Genomic DNA, 16,097 nt, shown 5'->3' on the forward strand with positions numbered 1-16,097 from the left:
GGGAGAATTAAATGTACCAGTTAATTTTGCATGATGACTCAGCAGAAATCCAACACGATTGTTGCTTTTGCCTTCATATTTTTGACAAAAATGTGTAACTCCTCTACTGAGATCACCGCAAACATGGATTGTGTAAAATGTTTCTTTCTTGAACTCCTCATCAGAAAAACACGTTGCTTCAGATATAACATTAAAAAGCATCCTCAGAGGATTTTCTTTTTGACGTCACATTTCTTCAGTCCCATGTGGAATCCACCCCCCACAAGCTTAAAGTTACATACTTGATGCAACGAGAAGAGTCCCATTAAAAATGAATGGGTGTTATGCCAGATGTGACAGTGAGATCATCCAAGCCCTCTGACAATAACATGAGAATGTGTCCTGTATATGTTTTCACGTGTGTGTCAGTGAGTGCCAGGTGTAGTCCCTAAAAAAACCAAACTACACCTGTGCCTACTGAGCACTGAAGGCAGGAAGACATAATCACACACCTGAAAGAGTCCTATGTGGTTAATCTGTACACTTTCCTGCTGCAGTGGCAGCACCTTTCATTTTGATTTGTTGATTACTATGTTAATATTTGAGTCACAGCTGCAAATCAGAACCCAATTTTCTCATCTTCTTTTTCTGCTTAAAGGTTTTCCTGTTCCGTCAAAAAGCATTGAGAGTTAATGGAATAACAGGATGAGTGTACAAAAAGCTAAAATCACCTTTGAAGTCATTTGTATCTTTTCACCATCTAACCACAACCTCAAATGCCCCATGATGCATATGTCATGCAAAGTCTGGAAATCTTCTCACAATTTCCTGTTTCCCAAAAGAACTCATAGACATCCATCAAATCAATAACTTAAAAGAATGAGTGCACAAAAAGTAATTTCATATAAATTAAAACTACCCACAACTTTACACCGAATAAAACCAGGGCACAGCTCTGAGCTGTATTTGTTGTGTGTGGACACAGCAGTATATTTGAAGGAGTTCAGTGGAAACAAAGCTGCCTGATGTGTGAAGACAAACTCGCCGTCCTAAAGGAAAACAATGTCAAACATGATAACTCGACTAAACACGGAGAACGGAAGGACCAGAGAGACGAGAGGAAAAACAAGCCACACATCTACACAGGAGGCTAAACTCTCAGCAAAGTGTTTTCCATACAGTCAACAAGATGCAGCAGTTGAAGTAAGCGGTGAGTGAGTTAATCACCAAACCAGGGTGTAAAACAGGACAGGGATGGTGCAGATCCACGGACCCCTTTTAATAATAAATAATATAAATATATATAAATATACATTTTTTTTTTTAGAGAAAGCTTCTTTACAAGGAATTTTTTCAGACTTAACACATAAATAGGAAGGGTATGAAATGAATGAGAGAGGAACAAGAGTCATTGTGCAGGGTAACATTTGGAGAAAGCACTCAGAGAAGGCAAGTTAAAAAAAAAATGTTGTTTTAAATTAAGAAACCTTTATTAGTCCCACAATGAGGAAATTGCTTAAGGCAGCCCAGCAAAAAGCACCATACACCAGTGAGTACACTGGAGGCTATGCGGGTAAAGTGCCTTGCCCAAGGACACACAACAGTGACTAGGGAGGAGTTGGGATCAAACCACCAACCTTCCAGTTATTGGACAACCCTGCTATACCCCTGAGCCACTGCTGGCCAATGACTTTTAACAACAACCTTTAACAACAACTCTTCGACAAAACAAAGCAGCAGGCCCACAGCAGACATGAACCCCACTCTCCAGGGTGACACTGACCTCCATCTGTCTTTACTAACCTATTAGAAGGGTTAATTAATTGTTTAGTTAAAATAAAATACCCCTTTTCTTTCCACTGCTTACAAACTAAAACAACAGAATAAGAAACATGTCCTAATATTCTGCGTCATTGTATGTTCTGTATTTTACCATGAATACAATTGTGTTTTTCCTATAGGAATAACGTGGTAACACTAAATGGACCTTTACATCCGTTTCTAGGTGATGCAGTTATTCTGTCCTTCTCGTCTGATAGAAACACACATTTGACATTTTAAAAGCTTTCATTTAAAGTAATTGCAGCCATGTACATTTGGCTGCAAGTCATAATCACATCATTTCGCCTCCATTCTGGCACCATAATTTCAGCTCAAATCAGGAAGGTGACCATTGTACAGGGAGAGATCAAACGTAATCACTTGGATTTCCAGTAGATAACAGTGGGCCAGATGGGCTGGTTTACACAAAGATCTGTTGTGTTCTTATGTGGTCCACTGAGGACTGCGTAACTGTTTGTCTCAGGAAGTAGGTGAGTAGACGGAATGAGATTAAACAGATGTTCTTTGATTTGTCAATGAGGTGTTCATATATCCATCCAGCAGGCATGACACACATTCCCCTATTCCTAACTGTGACGAACAAACCCAAACAGCACTTCCTACACAGCAACACATGCAATCAATCGGAGGGCAGAGGTGGCCTCCAGACAGCAGGCATTACTCTTACTAACAAGCCCTGTCAAAGTGGAACACACCGTACATTCATCAACCAATAACACAACTGTCTACTCTGAACGTCTAAACAAACAATGCGGTTAATCTCCACACTGATGCCAGAATAAGTGGTCCTTTAAGGAATAAAGTTTCTCTGATAGAAAGATTTTGGGGTCATAGGATGAACAATCACCGGAGATCCTTTGATATTTTAAAGTGGCTCAAAAACAACTTTAGAATTCTTTCAAATGTTCAAAGATAAACTCATCATGGACAGATGAAACAAGATGATGCTGTTCAATCCCTGCATGGACAAAAGGTCCCCACAATCTTATGAGGGCTTAAACTGATCCTGAACTGGCACAGTGCCCATAAAATTCTGTTTCAATTGTTTCATTCTTGTAAATGAAAGCACAGCAGCCGAACAGGAGTAGAAAAGGAGTCCAAATAAAAACACACCTCTCACTTCCACAGTAAAGTACAGTCAAAGCAATATGTACTGGGAGTGAATGCTGGCTCCCATGGCAACAAGTGAGGCTGAAAAATAAAGCCAGCGCAGACAGGGCAAAACCTGCAGTTCCTCAAATGGCCACTTGAGGCTGGCTCCAAAGTTAAACCTCAAAATGTTCATGTTAAAATGTCCAAACTCTCAGCAGATATAGCCGCTTTTAATGCAATCATGGTACAGTCTTGTCTTTCACTGCTTTGCCCATATTTGGATTAATGCCCAAGCTGATCCGACCAGAGCCTCCCACACAGTTTCAACACCACCCTTCCGAAATCTATGGGAGACATCACAGTGGGTTCATTGTATGAGCTACAATGTCGTAAATGACATTGAGAGACTCCTTCTGCTGCCATTGCTCGTTCACACAAAGGAACACATGAAGCTGCTGTAATGTTGCCTCAGTGCTTTCAAAGGACATGCCATGCCAAGTAATTCTGATGATGATTCTGATACTCAGATGGTAACTGCCTTATGCACAGGTTCCTTGACGCTAGCCTGCCTTTCCATTCATTCTGAGGCTGTGACTACCTTTGCTTCATGCTCTAAAAATCTTGGCTTTACAAACACACACAGAGGCAACAGTCCAGCCTCTGTCCACTGCCGAAAATCCTTTATCTCAGGGAACCCCAATATGTCGATCACGAAACAGATGCGGGTCGATCGTGTACCATTCAAAAAACATTTTCATGTTAGTCTATCATCTATCGTCACAGTGTTCCAACTAGTTAGCTACTGTCGGGCTGATTAACATTAAAATAGGAAAACTTTTCTTGCCGTCAGCTAGTTATCTAAGTTAAAATACACTGTAAAAAAATGTGGGTGTTTTATTGCTATTTGGGTCTTGGCATTCACACGGATGTTACTTTGACATGTACCACCTACCTGAATATAACAAAGGTGCAAAAAGATGATGTGCTTTTGCCATGAGCCCGGGCCAGTTGGTCTGAGCTAGCTCAGAAACTAACATCTCATGGGTTCCTTTGACTTAGGTTCAATAGACCGTTGGCAAGCACAATGTGATGTTGTTGTTTGCTCAGCAGAACGTCACAAATGATGATCACTTTCCCTTTACCTGGAACCTGGAAGGAACTAAACCATGGTCACATGATAACAGCGTCATCATATACCTTGATGATGCTGCATTTTTTAAGACACACAAAACGTGTATGTTTTGTTGGAGAATAAAACGTGAACCAAAAACCCATTGACTTCATCAGAAGAGAACGCTTTTCTCAGGGTTTCCAACTGGATACCCTGAGTCTCGGGGCTGTCTGGGTGACACAGTGTTAGGCTGGTGGTTTCAATGGTTTGGTTGAATATTATATCTGAATAAAACAAACATTTTACTTACAAAGGATTGCCTGTCAAGCATAATCCCTTTCTTTGCATAAATACAGTATTATCACAGGCAGATTGATTGATCAATAAAACAGACAACAATGGCTTTGCCATGTATGAAACTTGATTAGTTGATTATAAAACAGTGAAAACTCAGCTTCAGGCTGTGCTGTGTATGGAAGTGGGCGACTTAAAATCTTAAAAGATAGAAGAGTTAAAGCGAACGCCCACAGGGTTTTATATCAAAGGTCTGTAAAGGTACAATTTTGGTTGTTTTTTTTCTGGGGTCACTTGTTCTGGATTATATCATCCTCTTCCTAACAGCCATCAGCTGCCAATTTTCTAAGTGAGGCTAAAAACTAAGCCCTGTTACTGGATTCAGGGGGACTGACAGTCACAGTCACACACATAAACAAGTCATTATTCCTTATTAGTAGCAAAAGTTCCCTGGTTTGCTAGACAATATGTATTTATATATGCACTCCACATTGAGCTGAAAACAAATACAATATGGCTGATAATCAGTAATAATTGTGACTTAATGCGCACTATTCTATATCAAATCAGAAATATGATTGATTTTCTGTGATAAGCGTAACAGAAAGTACATCAACCCATCACATTTGGACAGGAGACATCACCTCACAGACATCGTTAGAGCTGCGTTATTGATTGCAGCCTGTTGCTGATGATTGATGGCATCGTTTAATAAGAAATAACTGATGGTGTTGTTCACACTGCAGTAAGTGAGCATCATTTTTCACATGCCTGAAGAAGATTTGCCAGCTAATAACGTCCAAAATGATACATGAAATAATAAACTGAAAACACCAGTTACATGACAGACCATTGGTTTTAAACATAATAATTATTATCTGCCTGTTTTTTAGAGTCAGGTGCTGTTTGGTTTCTTTAGGCAACGAAGCTTTGGTCAGGCTTATAAAAATGTCTCAGCAACAAGCTTCTACATGTTTTTCTCAGCTATAGGAGGAAGTCTGTTGTTCCATATGGCATACTTTGGCCACTGCTGTCATCTTTATACACAGCTTGCTCATCAAGAAATCAATAATGTTGCACAAAATGCTGATCGGAAAGGAAAGTTGTCAGACTTATTGGCCTGATGTTCCCTGATGAACAGTAGTCATAGCAGCATCGGTTCTGCAGGGTTCTCTTCAAAAATATGAATTGATTATTCAGCACAGGTAGAAATTGCCTATAAATGGAATATGACTACATTAACTACAAATGCAGTGGACAGACAGCAGGGTATCTACATTTAGATATGAATAACTTATTTCATTAAATAAAGTCTGAATAAAGATGAGTTGCTGTTGAAGTGTGGACATTATTTTAGCCTTCAGCATTTTTTATATTCACACATTATTTACCTACCTACAGTTGCACAGTTTTATTTTGTATTTTTGTTATTGATTGTTGCACTGTATACAGTATGTGTGTGTTAAAAACTGTAAGAACTTTATCTGACATTATATTTATGATGTTAGAGCTGGTGTGTCTTCTTTATTCTAGTCTAATATTATGGAGCCACTTTAATCCACAGTCATTATTTAAACTGTGTGAGACTCCCTTTTTATGAATCTCTGAATGCGCTGGCACAAAAAAGTCCATTAAAGGTGTCATCCTGCATGTTTTCAGGGTCCTGTGGATAAAATGATAATAGTCCAGTAATTGACTCAGACTCCTAGTTTAAAACATGGAAGGTCGGTCAGGTATCTGAGAGAAGGACACAGTCCCCTATTAGCAGGTCATCTGTCAGGCTGATGACCATTAATATGGAAGTACAGGCTGGCTGTCACCTCCTTTAACCTAAAGAGCAGTCTGGAGAGCCTCTGGCCCCAAAAGGTCCTATAAGCAATACAAAGCTGGTTGATGGTGAATAATAACACTGGCACTGATCAATTATTCATAGCTTCAGCCCATGCTTTTAATACATAATCTGCATTTCACCTCTTAAAAGGAATCAGATCATTAAAAAAACAAACAAACAACTGGTGGTCTGGGGATACTAAAGTCAGCAGATTCCACTTGTGGTTTGACTACAGATGAATGCATTTATGGATCCAATCATTGAAGCGTGTATGAGCAGCAAGGATATTAGCATCATTATTGATGTTTTGTATTTTTAACCGACAAGCCTGCACTTCGTCCGTCGGTTCTTGAGTCTTGGATGAATTATTATCATTGTTCTCTGACAGAAGGTGATGAATTCCCATCAGACTTGTGCGTGAAATTGACGTTTGCATTATCTGTTAGTGTCAATGCATGCAGCTTTGAACAGCACTTATTGAAGGGCTTCTTTGTTTAGAGACACTACAGCATAAAAAGCTATTAGAATGTACGCATGCAGCCTATACACTATTTTGTCACAGTGAGTTGTTTCCTTTGTGTGCTGCAGTCCCTCAGTCTTTTAAACCAAGTCGTTAATGTCAGATGGATTTCCAGTCTTTGAAGTATGGCCTGTGCAAAATAAAAAAAAATCTTAATTATTCAGATATTCAAAAGTCTGAATTATTCAAAGCCTGGCTGATTTGCTCACTGCTGGTCTGATTGTAAATGGATTCACTAGACTATCTCAATCAATAGTGCATTATTGATTGTTTTCTGACAAAAATACACCCATCAGATCTGTAACTGCTGATTTATAGTATTACTGAAAATTGCATTTTTATCTTTTTTGTGCTTTTGTCTTTGCTGCCCCGTAGAGAGAAATCCTATTTTCTGTTAACCTTCTCTTACTGACCCCTTTTATCCCTTAAGGCTAGTGTGTGCTTAGGAAGGAGGCCCAGCTCTTTAATAGGTAATTGGTTATTTTTTTTTTGGATACAGCATTGGCCACCAACCAGACTCTACCAAAGGAGATCACTCCTGTTCCACAACACAAACTCTGAAGACAGTTCAGATGGGATCAGTAGACTGTGTTTTGGCTTTCTGTCTGTCTGGGTTTAATTGTACGATCTCTATCATGTCCTGCCTCAGGAGCCACGGTATTAGTCAGCTACTCTCAGTCATGTCAACTCATTTAGAAGTAATTGAAGTTGACATCCAAGGTGTGTTGGACCAATTGCCCTTTCCTACACAGATGGATGTGGCTGGGATTAAAGGCGACGTTTTAAACAGATCAGATAACTACACTTGTTGGCTGAGGGTGCTGGGGTCTCTTTGGCTGACCGTCTGCTCCCGCAGGACATCAGAAGTGGTTTGACAAGAGGACCCTTTTAAGATCACACCAGTCATGATGTAACCCTGCAACCTTAGATAGGACATGCTCCTGTCAAACAAAGACCTGCATTTAAACCAACCACCATTAATCCTACTATGGGAGGACAAACCTCTGAGAGGATGTGATGATGTGAAGAGACGTGTGGACAGAAAAAATGGCCGTCAGACTCTTACTCATTTTATTAGCTTGGTTAAATGTTCAGACAGTTGTTTCACAACTTTGGGCTTTCTGGTGTCACAGTCTCCTCTGATCACTTACAGCACGTAAGTTCCACATAATAACAACAAAGGGACTGTCATCAGCTCTGAAAAATGGGATCCCCTTTCATTTTTTAGTCATTATTTGAGCGGTAACTGTTTTAGATTCATGTATTCTTTATCTTATAAAACTGCTATATTACTGTGAACTTCAGGGAGTTTGTGCTGGGGACAGAATGCCAATGAATGAAATGATAAATGTGCCTAGTCTTAGGTATATGTCACTTTATATAATAATGTATCTGTTTATTTTCCATCTCCTATGGACCATTTTTCTTGTTGCACATTTTTATTGGAGATATTTAAATGTTTTACTTTATTAAACAATAAATACTAGCAAAAATGTGACTGATGATGCCATTTCTTCACTGCAGAAAACAGACATTTTTTATTTATTTATTAGACAACAGCAGGACACATGACGTTCTCGTGTGTCAGCAGGTCTGAATATCATACAGGTTTGCCACACATGAAACAAACAGGAAGTGTCCAGTGGTGTTAGGTGGGCTCAGTGACACAGTGACTGAAACCAGTGAAGCAGTAAGCCTGGTTTTCTCATCCAAATTACAAGAGATCCACAGACTCACACATGCAGTATTTCATTCATTAATTCTGTCCCATTAAACAGGAAACAGCTGAACATCCATTACTGAGTAGCCATGGCTCTACACTATATATTAGAAATCAGATTCTTTTTCTCAAGGTGATGACTAAGGCATTTCTCCCTTCAGAGCTCACCCCTCACACACTTCCTCTCCCCTCTGTCGTTTCAAGGTGTGTGAAGTCCAATTTATTCCCTCCAAAAACTCCTCTCTCGCATCTGTTGTAAAACTCCAAATTAGATTAAAACAAGCCTCTGCTGCCCCTCATGTTCAACTAGATTTAACGCTTTTAATATCCAAGCTCTGTAATCAAATTACAATATGCTAATAACAAATGTTTCTAAGCACATTTAATCTTTAGATGACAAGTCTCCAATCTTTTGCACTAAGCCATATATATCCTGCAATTTCCATTTCTTCTGTTATTACTTTTCAAAGATGTAATCCCAACATGGCACCAATTATTTTTGTACTTTGATGTAAATTGTTGCAGACAGGCCTTCCTGCATGTTCAGCTTGATTGAAAGACGAGGCAGCAGCAGCGATTTAAATGACAAATAGGGCATGCATATATAGGTACACACTGAAGGAGAAGATGGATAATTCTGTGACTCACTAAATTGATATAGGACAAAACTCAACCTATCACATTCATGGAGATGCCTGATATAGCTCATCAAAGCAGAGCTCATCAAAAGGATTCAACTGACAGAAGTGATGGCAAAGAAAGCAGAAGATCAAAGAGCTCTGACTGCAGGTTTATGATATCAGAGATTACATTTAAAGTGTCATCTGAGGTACTTTTGATGGTAAAATAGACAAAGGTAACACTTGTTAGAAGACAGCATGGATATGAAGCTGTTAACATGGCAACTAGAAATACATTAGTACTCCTGCAACAGCTCTGATTAATATATGCATCTGGGAAAAAAATCAATATTTCACATATATATAGCAATGAAAAGAAAAGGTGTTTGTCCTGATAAGAAATATGATGTTTATTAACATATCTCTACCCCCTCACTATGCCAGCTGATGGCTACAGCTGCAAGCAACAGGCGGCATGACACAAACTAAAACGTGTTTATTAACATAACACTGACTCACATCACTGACACCTGCATATTTGTGACATTTAATTAAAACGAGCAGAAACATTCCTGAACTGCTTAACCAGGCCATGCAGAAATCCTAAAAACTGCAGCTCCTCAAACGGCCACTAGAGGCCGGCACCAAGTGTGACTCTATCCCCATAAGTTGGTAAAACCTCCAGATTTACAGCAGAAACGAACATGTTTACATCTGGTACAAAAGAGTTTTTAAGAACTGTACGAGCTGAATATAACTTTATTTACTGTCTATGCAAGGGGTTAATGCACATAAACCAGGTGTGTAATACACAAGCACACATGAAGAAGAAATGTGAGACTTTGGAGGAGAGGGGCCTTTGATTGGTCCCTGACATCACTGCTTGTCTTGTTTAACACCACAGCATTTTATCTGTTTACACAGAACTATATGCTCTAAATTGGATTTAGTTTGGAGCAAACTCTTTCTCTGTTATTACATTGGTTTTCTATTTTAGCTTTCTGCACATTGATTGATTTTTCATATTGTACTTTACCTGTTATTATTTCACTGGGCATACGATGGTGGTCTTTAGTGAGTTCTGTTTAATAAGTGATCAAATCTATAATTATTTCTGCTCCGCTCTCACGGGATAGCTGGACTGTATTTTAATTCACACTTTATCTACATAGGTTATAAATGCTATGTCATCATTTTTGTCCCTTTACCTGCATTCTGGCAGTCAATTCAATTTCAATTTACTTTTATAATTGAAGAGTGAAGGAAATCTGAAAATACGGGATGATCCTCTTTTCTTTTCTTTTGACACTCACACACATTTCTCCGAGGATAAAATCAGTGTGGAGCTTTATAGATGAATCTCATTAACGTAAATTACTCTGCTCGTCCTTCTTTATAGCTCACACTAAAACAGGAGCGGTACAATCAGTGAGTGGATACAATACTTTGAAGTCCAACACTCCCCCGGCTGTTGCTGTATTTTTAGAGCGTGTGCGCTCAGTCCTAACAGGTGTACAGTCAGGCGGTTTTGACAGTCATCAGCTCAGATCCGCTCTGACAGCTTCTCACAGTCTCCCAGGTGGGATGAATTATAACAGCCAGATTTAGCTTATCAGTCGTGTTTGTGGACGCTTTTAGAGGATTAATAAAACCAGTGAGATGAATACACTTCAATCAGAGGATGTTAGTGTCTGTACAAGAACGGTGGCGATCCACCAGGACTAAAACTAAAAAAGAAATAATAAAGGTACAATTTGTTTTAAGCTGCTGTACCTTTCTCCCGAGTGGGATTGTTTCTGTTAAATAGTCCTGAGTCACTGAAGCTGTGTTCATCATGATGTGCTGTGCAGTAATTACACAGATTTAAGGGTAATTGTAGGAACTTTAGTGCAGCTTTATATTGTCATTCAAAGCAGAAAAGTGACCTGTTGAGTTGATCTATACTCCACCAGTGATAACAATCAGCAGTAACTAGAAAGCACCACTGAGACCTGTGACCTCACAGCACACAGCGTCCTTCCTGCCATGGCATTCAGAGCTCTGTCTGTGATGGACTGGTAGGCTGAGGTTTATGTGACATAGCATGGATTTTAGATAATCAGTCCTAGACATGCACACTTACAAGATCTGCTTGGTGAAAAGCATCACAGTTCTCTTATCTCAGTATAAATGTATTAAAAGTAGTGGTGTATGATGTTATCAGCAGCTATTGGTCATACAATAGCATACAAGTATTGAGCAGCAGCCAATGAGAGTTGACACTATCTAATACTCACTGTGTCCCTCGTCGACGCTTCAGAATGAGACATTGCTTCACCACCTCAGGTTAAATTGCCCATTTTAGTTTAGTTAACGTCACTTCTGGAAAGGCTTCATGGTCTGTGAAGTTGAAAACATGTGTATTAGTATCTGCAATCAGACAAAAGCATTTAAAATGTATTATTGTGCACCCCGAGTCTGAGAAATAATTCAGAATGAACTGCAGCTTGAGCTCCATACATAAAATCTGACTTAACAGATAAAAGTGCTGCTTTATTTTTATGTGTTATTCATGAATCGACATGTGCTTATAAGTCATCGTATACAAAACATTTGTGTCTTTGTGTCCGCAGTCCCGTCCTACATAAACCCTGATCAGGCTGCTCTTAGATTTTTACTCACGGTGCTTGTGAAACTGTCCTCACAGGGGACGCTGCTTTTTTCATTGGTTTGGTTTGCAGCAGGCAAATTATTTTGGATGTGACTGAGACGTTTTTTTCTGGGATAAATATCTCAGTGTTATCACACTGAGCATGCTGTAAGCCCCAGAAAGAGCTTGGAGCAGGCACTCCGTAGGCAGAAATCTTGGCTGCTCTGACATGAAATATCCTCCTCTTCTGTTTGACTGTGAACACACTTCTCATTTAAATATCTCCTTTGTGTTTCTCCTTATCATTTCTGAGCTAATCAACTCACGTGCTGTTCTGTTCCTCGGCAACAAAGAAAGTAACCGTGTCCTTTGACCTTTCTATCAGTGCTTACAGCTTAGCATAGAAAAAGCTTCATGCTTATAATGTATGCATTTGAACCCACTAATAATAGCCTCTGCAGTGAAGATATAAACAGTGGGTATAGATCTATTCATCAGACTACTTTGAATGCAGCTAATTGGAAAGCCAAAGACCAAATCAGGATTAGTAACCTTCTTAACCTACATCCAAACAAAAGGAAAAACAGTCTGAAGTGTCCACTTGATCCAGTGCCTTTGACTTCAAAATGCATTTATTTCTCCAGCTATGATTCATCCTCAGGTCATTGATCCTTCTTAAATGACTTCAGCGCACACAAAGCTGACCAAGCTCTCACTCGAGCTCAATCAGAAGGTTATTCAGCCGTAGGGCTGAGCAACAGCAGGATTAAAGGGAAAAAAATAACATTTTTCTGCCTGATACACGAACCCACAGGAGTAAACATATTGGTTCTGAAAAGGGAAGGTTCATGGTTCAGGTGGAACTAAGGATGAGTAGATACTTTTTTAATCATCCATCTGTTGATCCCCTACAAATGTAGGTTCCAGTTAATCAAGAGATAATCTCTCTAATATTTGGTGACTGACTTTAGCTTAAAGGTAGGGTAGGAGGTTTTGAAAACTCAGTGAGAGTCAGCCAGATTTTGAAAGTAAACACACGCCCCTTTCTCTCAGAGTTCACCCCAAAGCCACGCCTCCCAACCAGTCTGTGACTTCGGCCATCATGCACGTACCTCTCTGGTGCACGCAGAGCAGGAAGAGAGTGACAACCAGCCAATACTCCACGCAGGGGCGCCTCGTAGGATTGGCTGATGTTTTTAGTGTTTTATAGCTTCCACAGATGATTCATATTCTTCGCTTTAAAGCGAAACTGACAAACTAATCGGTTGCGATTGTAAAGAGAAGTTACACTTATTTAACAAAAAGTGCATCAGAATGCAATCTCCTACCCTACCTTTAAGTTATTTGCAGAAGACTAACAGTGAAGCTGACCTTTGACCTTATATACAAGTGTCACTGTATCCTTTCAAACATGTACATCGTGTGTTTTCATGATAACTATATTAATTTAAAATTGTGCCCAAATATGTGCTGTTAGCTCAGAGTGGCCTTTGATCACCAACCTGAAGCATCATGTTCACAAGACACAGGCACAGTTCTGCCACCAGAGGGTTTTGTTAGTTTACTGAAAACCAGAAAAAGATCCAGGTTTAGTATGTGCTGTAACAGCAGCTGGACTCTAGCACAAATCCATCTAGGCTAGAAGTCACAGGTAGTGTGAGTCATTCAGCACCTTGAGAGATAGTTGTGTGTTTATGTCACAGTGATGACAGCCAGGAGCAGGTGTTCGCCTTCTACATGCATCCTTCCACAGTCAGCATGAATTCAACAGCATCCCATCTACCAAAGTAACTGTTGTACTACCTTAAGGCTCAAACAGATGGAATAGGAAGTTATCTGAACTCTCTGAACTTCTACAATGAAAATAGTATAAGAAATTTAATTAGTCAACATATGCACTAGACATTAAAATAAATAAATAAACAAAAAGTCTCAAAGCCCTCAAGGTTCTTCGTCAAGGCTCGCCTCAAGAAATAAACAGCAAGTTCCAAAATTAATTAAGAAAGTCATTTCAAATGTATGAGTCACTGTGGATGATAAAAACAACAACATACACACTGTGACATGAGATTTGTGTGCAAAAATACACGTCTGTGCATAACCAACACACTGAAGCAGCACTCTGTTCCCCTCTGCCACCTTCACCCTGCTTCTGTGTGCTCCTTCAGAATTTACCACTCAAACCTGTGCAAGGAAAATTGATCCAAAACCAGCAGGCTAACCAGTACTTTGTGCTATATTTGTAGCAAACATGTCGCCATTCAATGGGGCTTCAAAATCCAGTTTTAAAATGATTTTTTTTTTAAAAAACAACACTGTGTTTATGACTTCACTGTAGTGGTGTAGGGATTACAGGCCGGAGTAAATGACCCGTTGCATGTGTGTGGGTGTGTATCTGCCACCCAGTGTCCTCCTGCTCCTTTTGTCATAAACAAACTGCTGAAAATACAAGGAAAATGCCAATGGTGTTGGCTGTGAATTACCTGCTGTGATGTGGGCGCCACGATGATGAAACAAGGCAGCTTTCCAGGCGCCAGAATAACAGATTACACAGCGTTCAAAAGCACCGAGGACGGTCTGTGCTTCCAGATTATCAATGAAAAAGACAAGAACAGAGAGTAAAGGCCTGCAATGCATAAAAATAAATGAACGAATACATAAATAAATTCATAAATAATTCAATTATATAAACAGGATGTATTCAGCTTTTTTTCCCATGATTAAAAACATGTCAAATAAAGACGCAGTGGAAAAATGCAACAAACAAGCTGACTACAGTAAATGTGGGTCTGTTTGTAATCACTGTTCCATTTACTGTTCTGAGAAAACACAGCAAACACATGATGTTTGTGGTGTCACAAATTCAGATTTACTCATCCTTTTTAGAAAAACTGCATCAAATGATCAATGTGTCAATGTGATCCATTCATCATTTTATGAACTTTGTCCTGTATTACAGGGTCACACGGGCTGGATGCAGGCGAGAGGCAGGGTGCAGCTCAACACAGAGAGACGCTCACACCCATCTAACCCACATCTTTGGTGTGTGGGAAGAAGCCGGAGCAACTGAAGAAAATCCACCTCAGATGACGTCAGATCCGAACTTGGAACCTCAGTTTGTCTACACAGCTACACGAGACAGTCAGCAGAAATGAATCACTCAACACTGAGTGCAGCGGCAGCCACTGAAATACCTCAGTGTGTTTGACTTCAGATCACACAAGTACTAAGTTGTAAACTTCTTCCTTGAGTCAGAAATCATCATTAACAGCAAACCCAGTAAAAACGTTTGGCAAGCTTGTATCTAAGTCCAATTTATTTGACAGAGACTCATTGATCAACAGAAACATGAATGCAAATGACAGAGTTCAGCTTATAGGACTCCACTGCAGGCCAGTACAAAGACCAGTACACACAATAATGCACCCTGACAGCTGAAGTAACCCTAAAAACCAAGTGGTTTACTGTGAACCGGCTGCTACCTGCAGTCATTTATAATCTGCCAGGACTCATTTTGTCTGTGTAGCTTTGTAACAGGCTTATTGAGTTACTGCCTTTGCTATTATTTTTCATACTGGTGTGTGCACTGCCAGGTCAGAAAAACATCAAGCTAATAACATCCATCTATCTGTCTGTAGTCACATTTTTAGCGTGATCCTGTCCCCAGTCTGTGATACCGATGCTCAACATGCAGACAAACACAAACCACCAACCATCTATTATATATATATAGAAATAGTCATATACCTACACTAATAACTCACAGTTTTCGTGGATGTAATTTGACGCTGCCTTACAGGATTGTTCTGCGGTTCCATGGATGTTTTCCTTGGGCTACAAATGTACAAAGGTATTTAAATAACAAGTCTGTTGCACATTTTGCCTTCTTGCCTGAAAACATTACACGATTATTTCTGAACTTCGCTGCTTGTGTCATTATGTTTGCCTCAGGGGCGAAACTAACCACGTTTGTTGCAGTGGAAATAATGCTGCACACATTATGCAGGGTTCCTCTAAATCTACAGCAATGAAGACATAAGATGGATCCTTGACAGATCCTAAAATATGGGGCCAACTGGCGTGAAGGAGGGACTCGGCTCCTCTTGATGCTGTGTCACAGCAGCAGTATATCAGCACGCCATCACTGCCTGTGTCCAATTATTCAAGAGGAACATATTAAATCTCTCCCACCTTCATTTTTTTCCTCAGAGATCTCCAATTAGTTGCTGTATTTTTCAAGTCCACGGAGGTGAACCTTGAAACAGACTAATAGAGGTGGCAGAACATTAAACCTTTAACAGGCTCCCAGATAGATAGTTAAAACTAAACCCACCTGACTGCCTGAGGTGAAAACACCAAGATGTGTCTGTGCAGACCTCATGAGCACTCAGAGAGGAAGAGGAAGAGGAGGAGGAGGATGCATGTCTTCAGTTTACTATGACAAGTGGACGACACATCA

The sequence above is a fragment of the Parambassis ranga genome, chromosome 20 (assembly GCF_900634625.1).
Source record: "Parambassis ranga chromosome 20, fParRan2.1, whole genome shotgun sequence".
In the NCBI taxonomy this organism is placed as follows: Eukaryota; Metazoa; Chordata; class Actinopteri; family Ambassidae; genus Parambassis; species Parambassis ranga.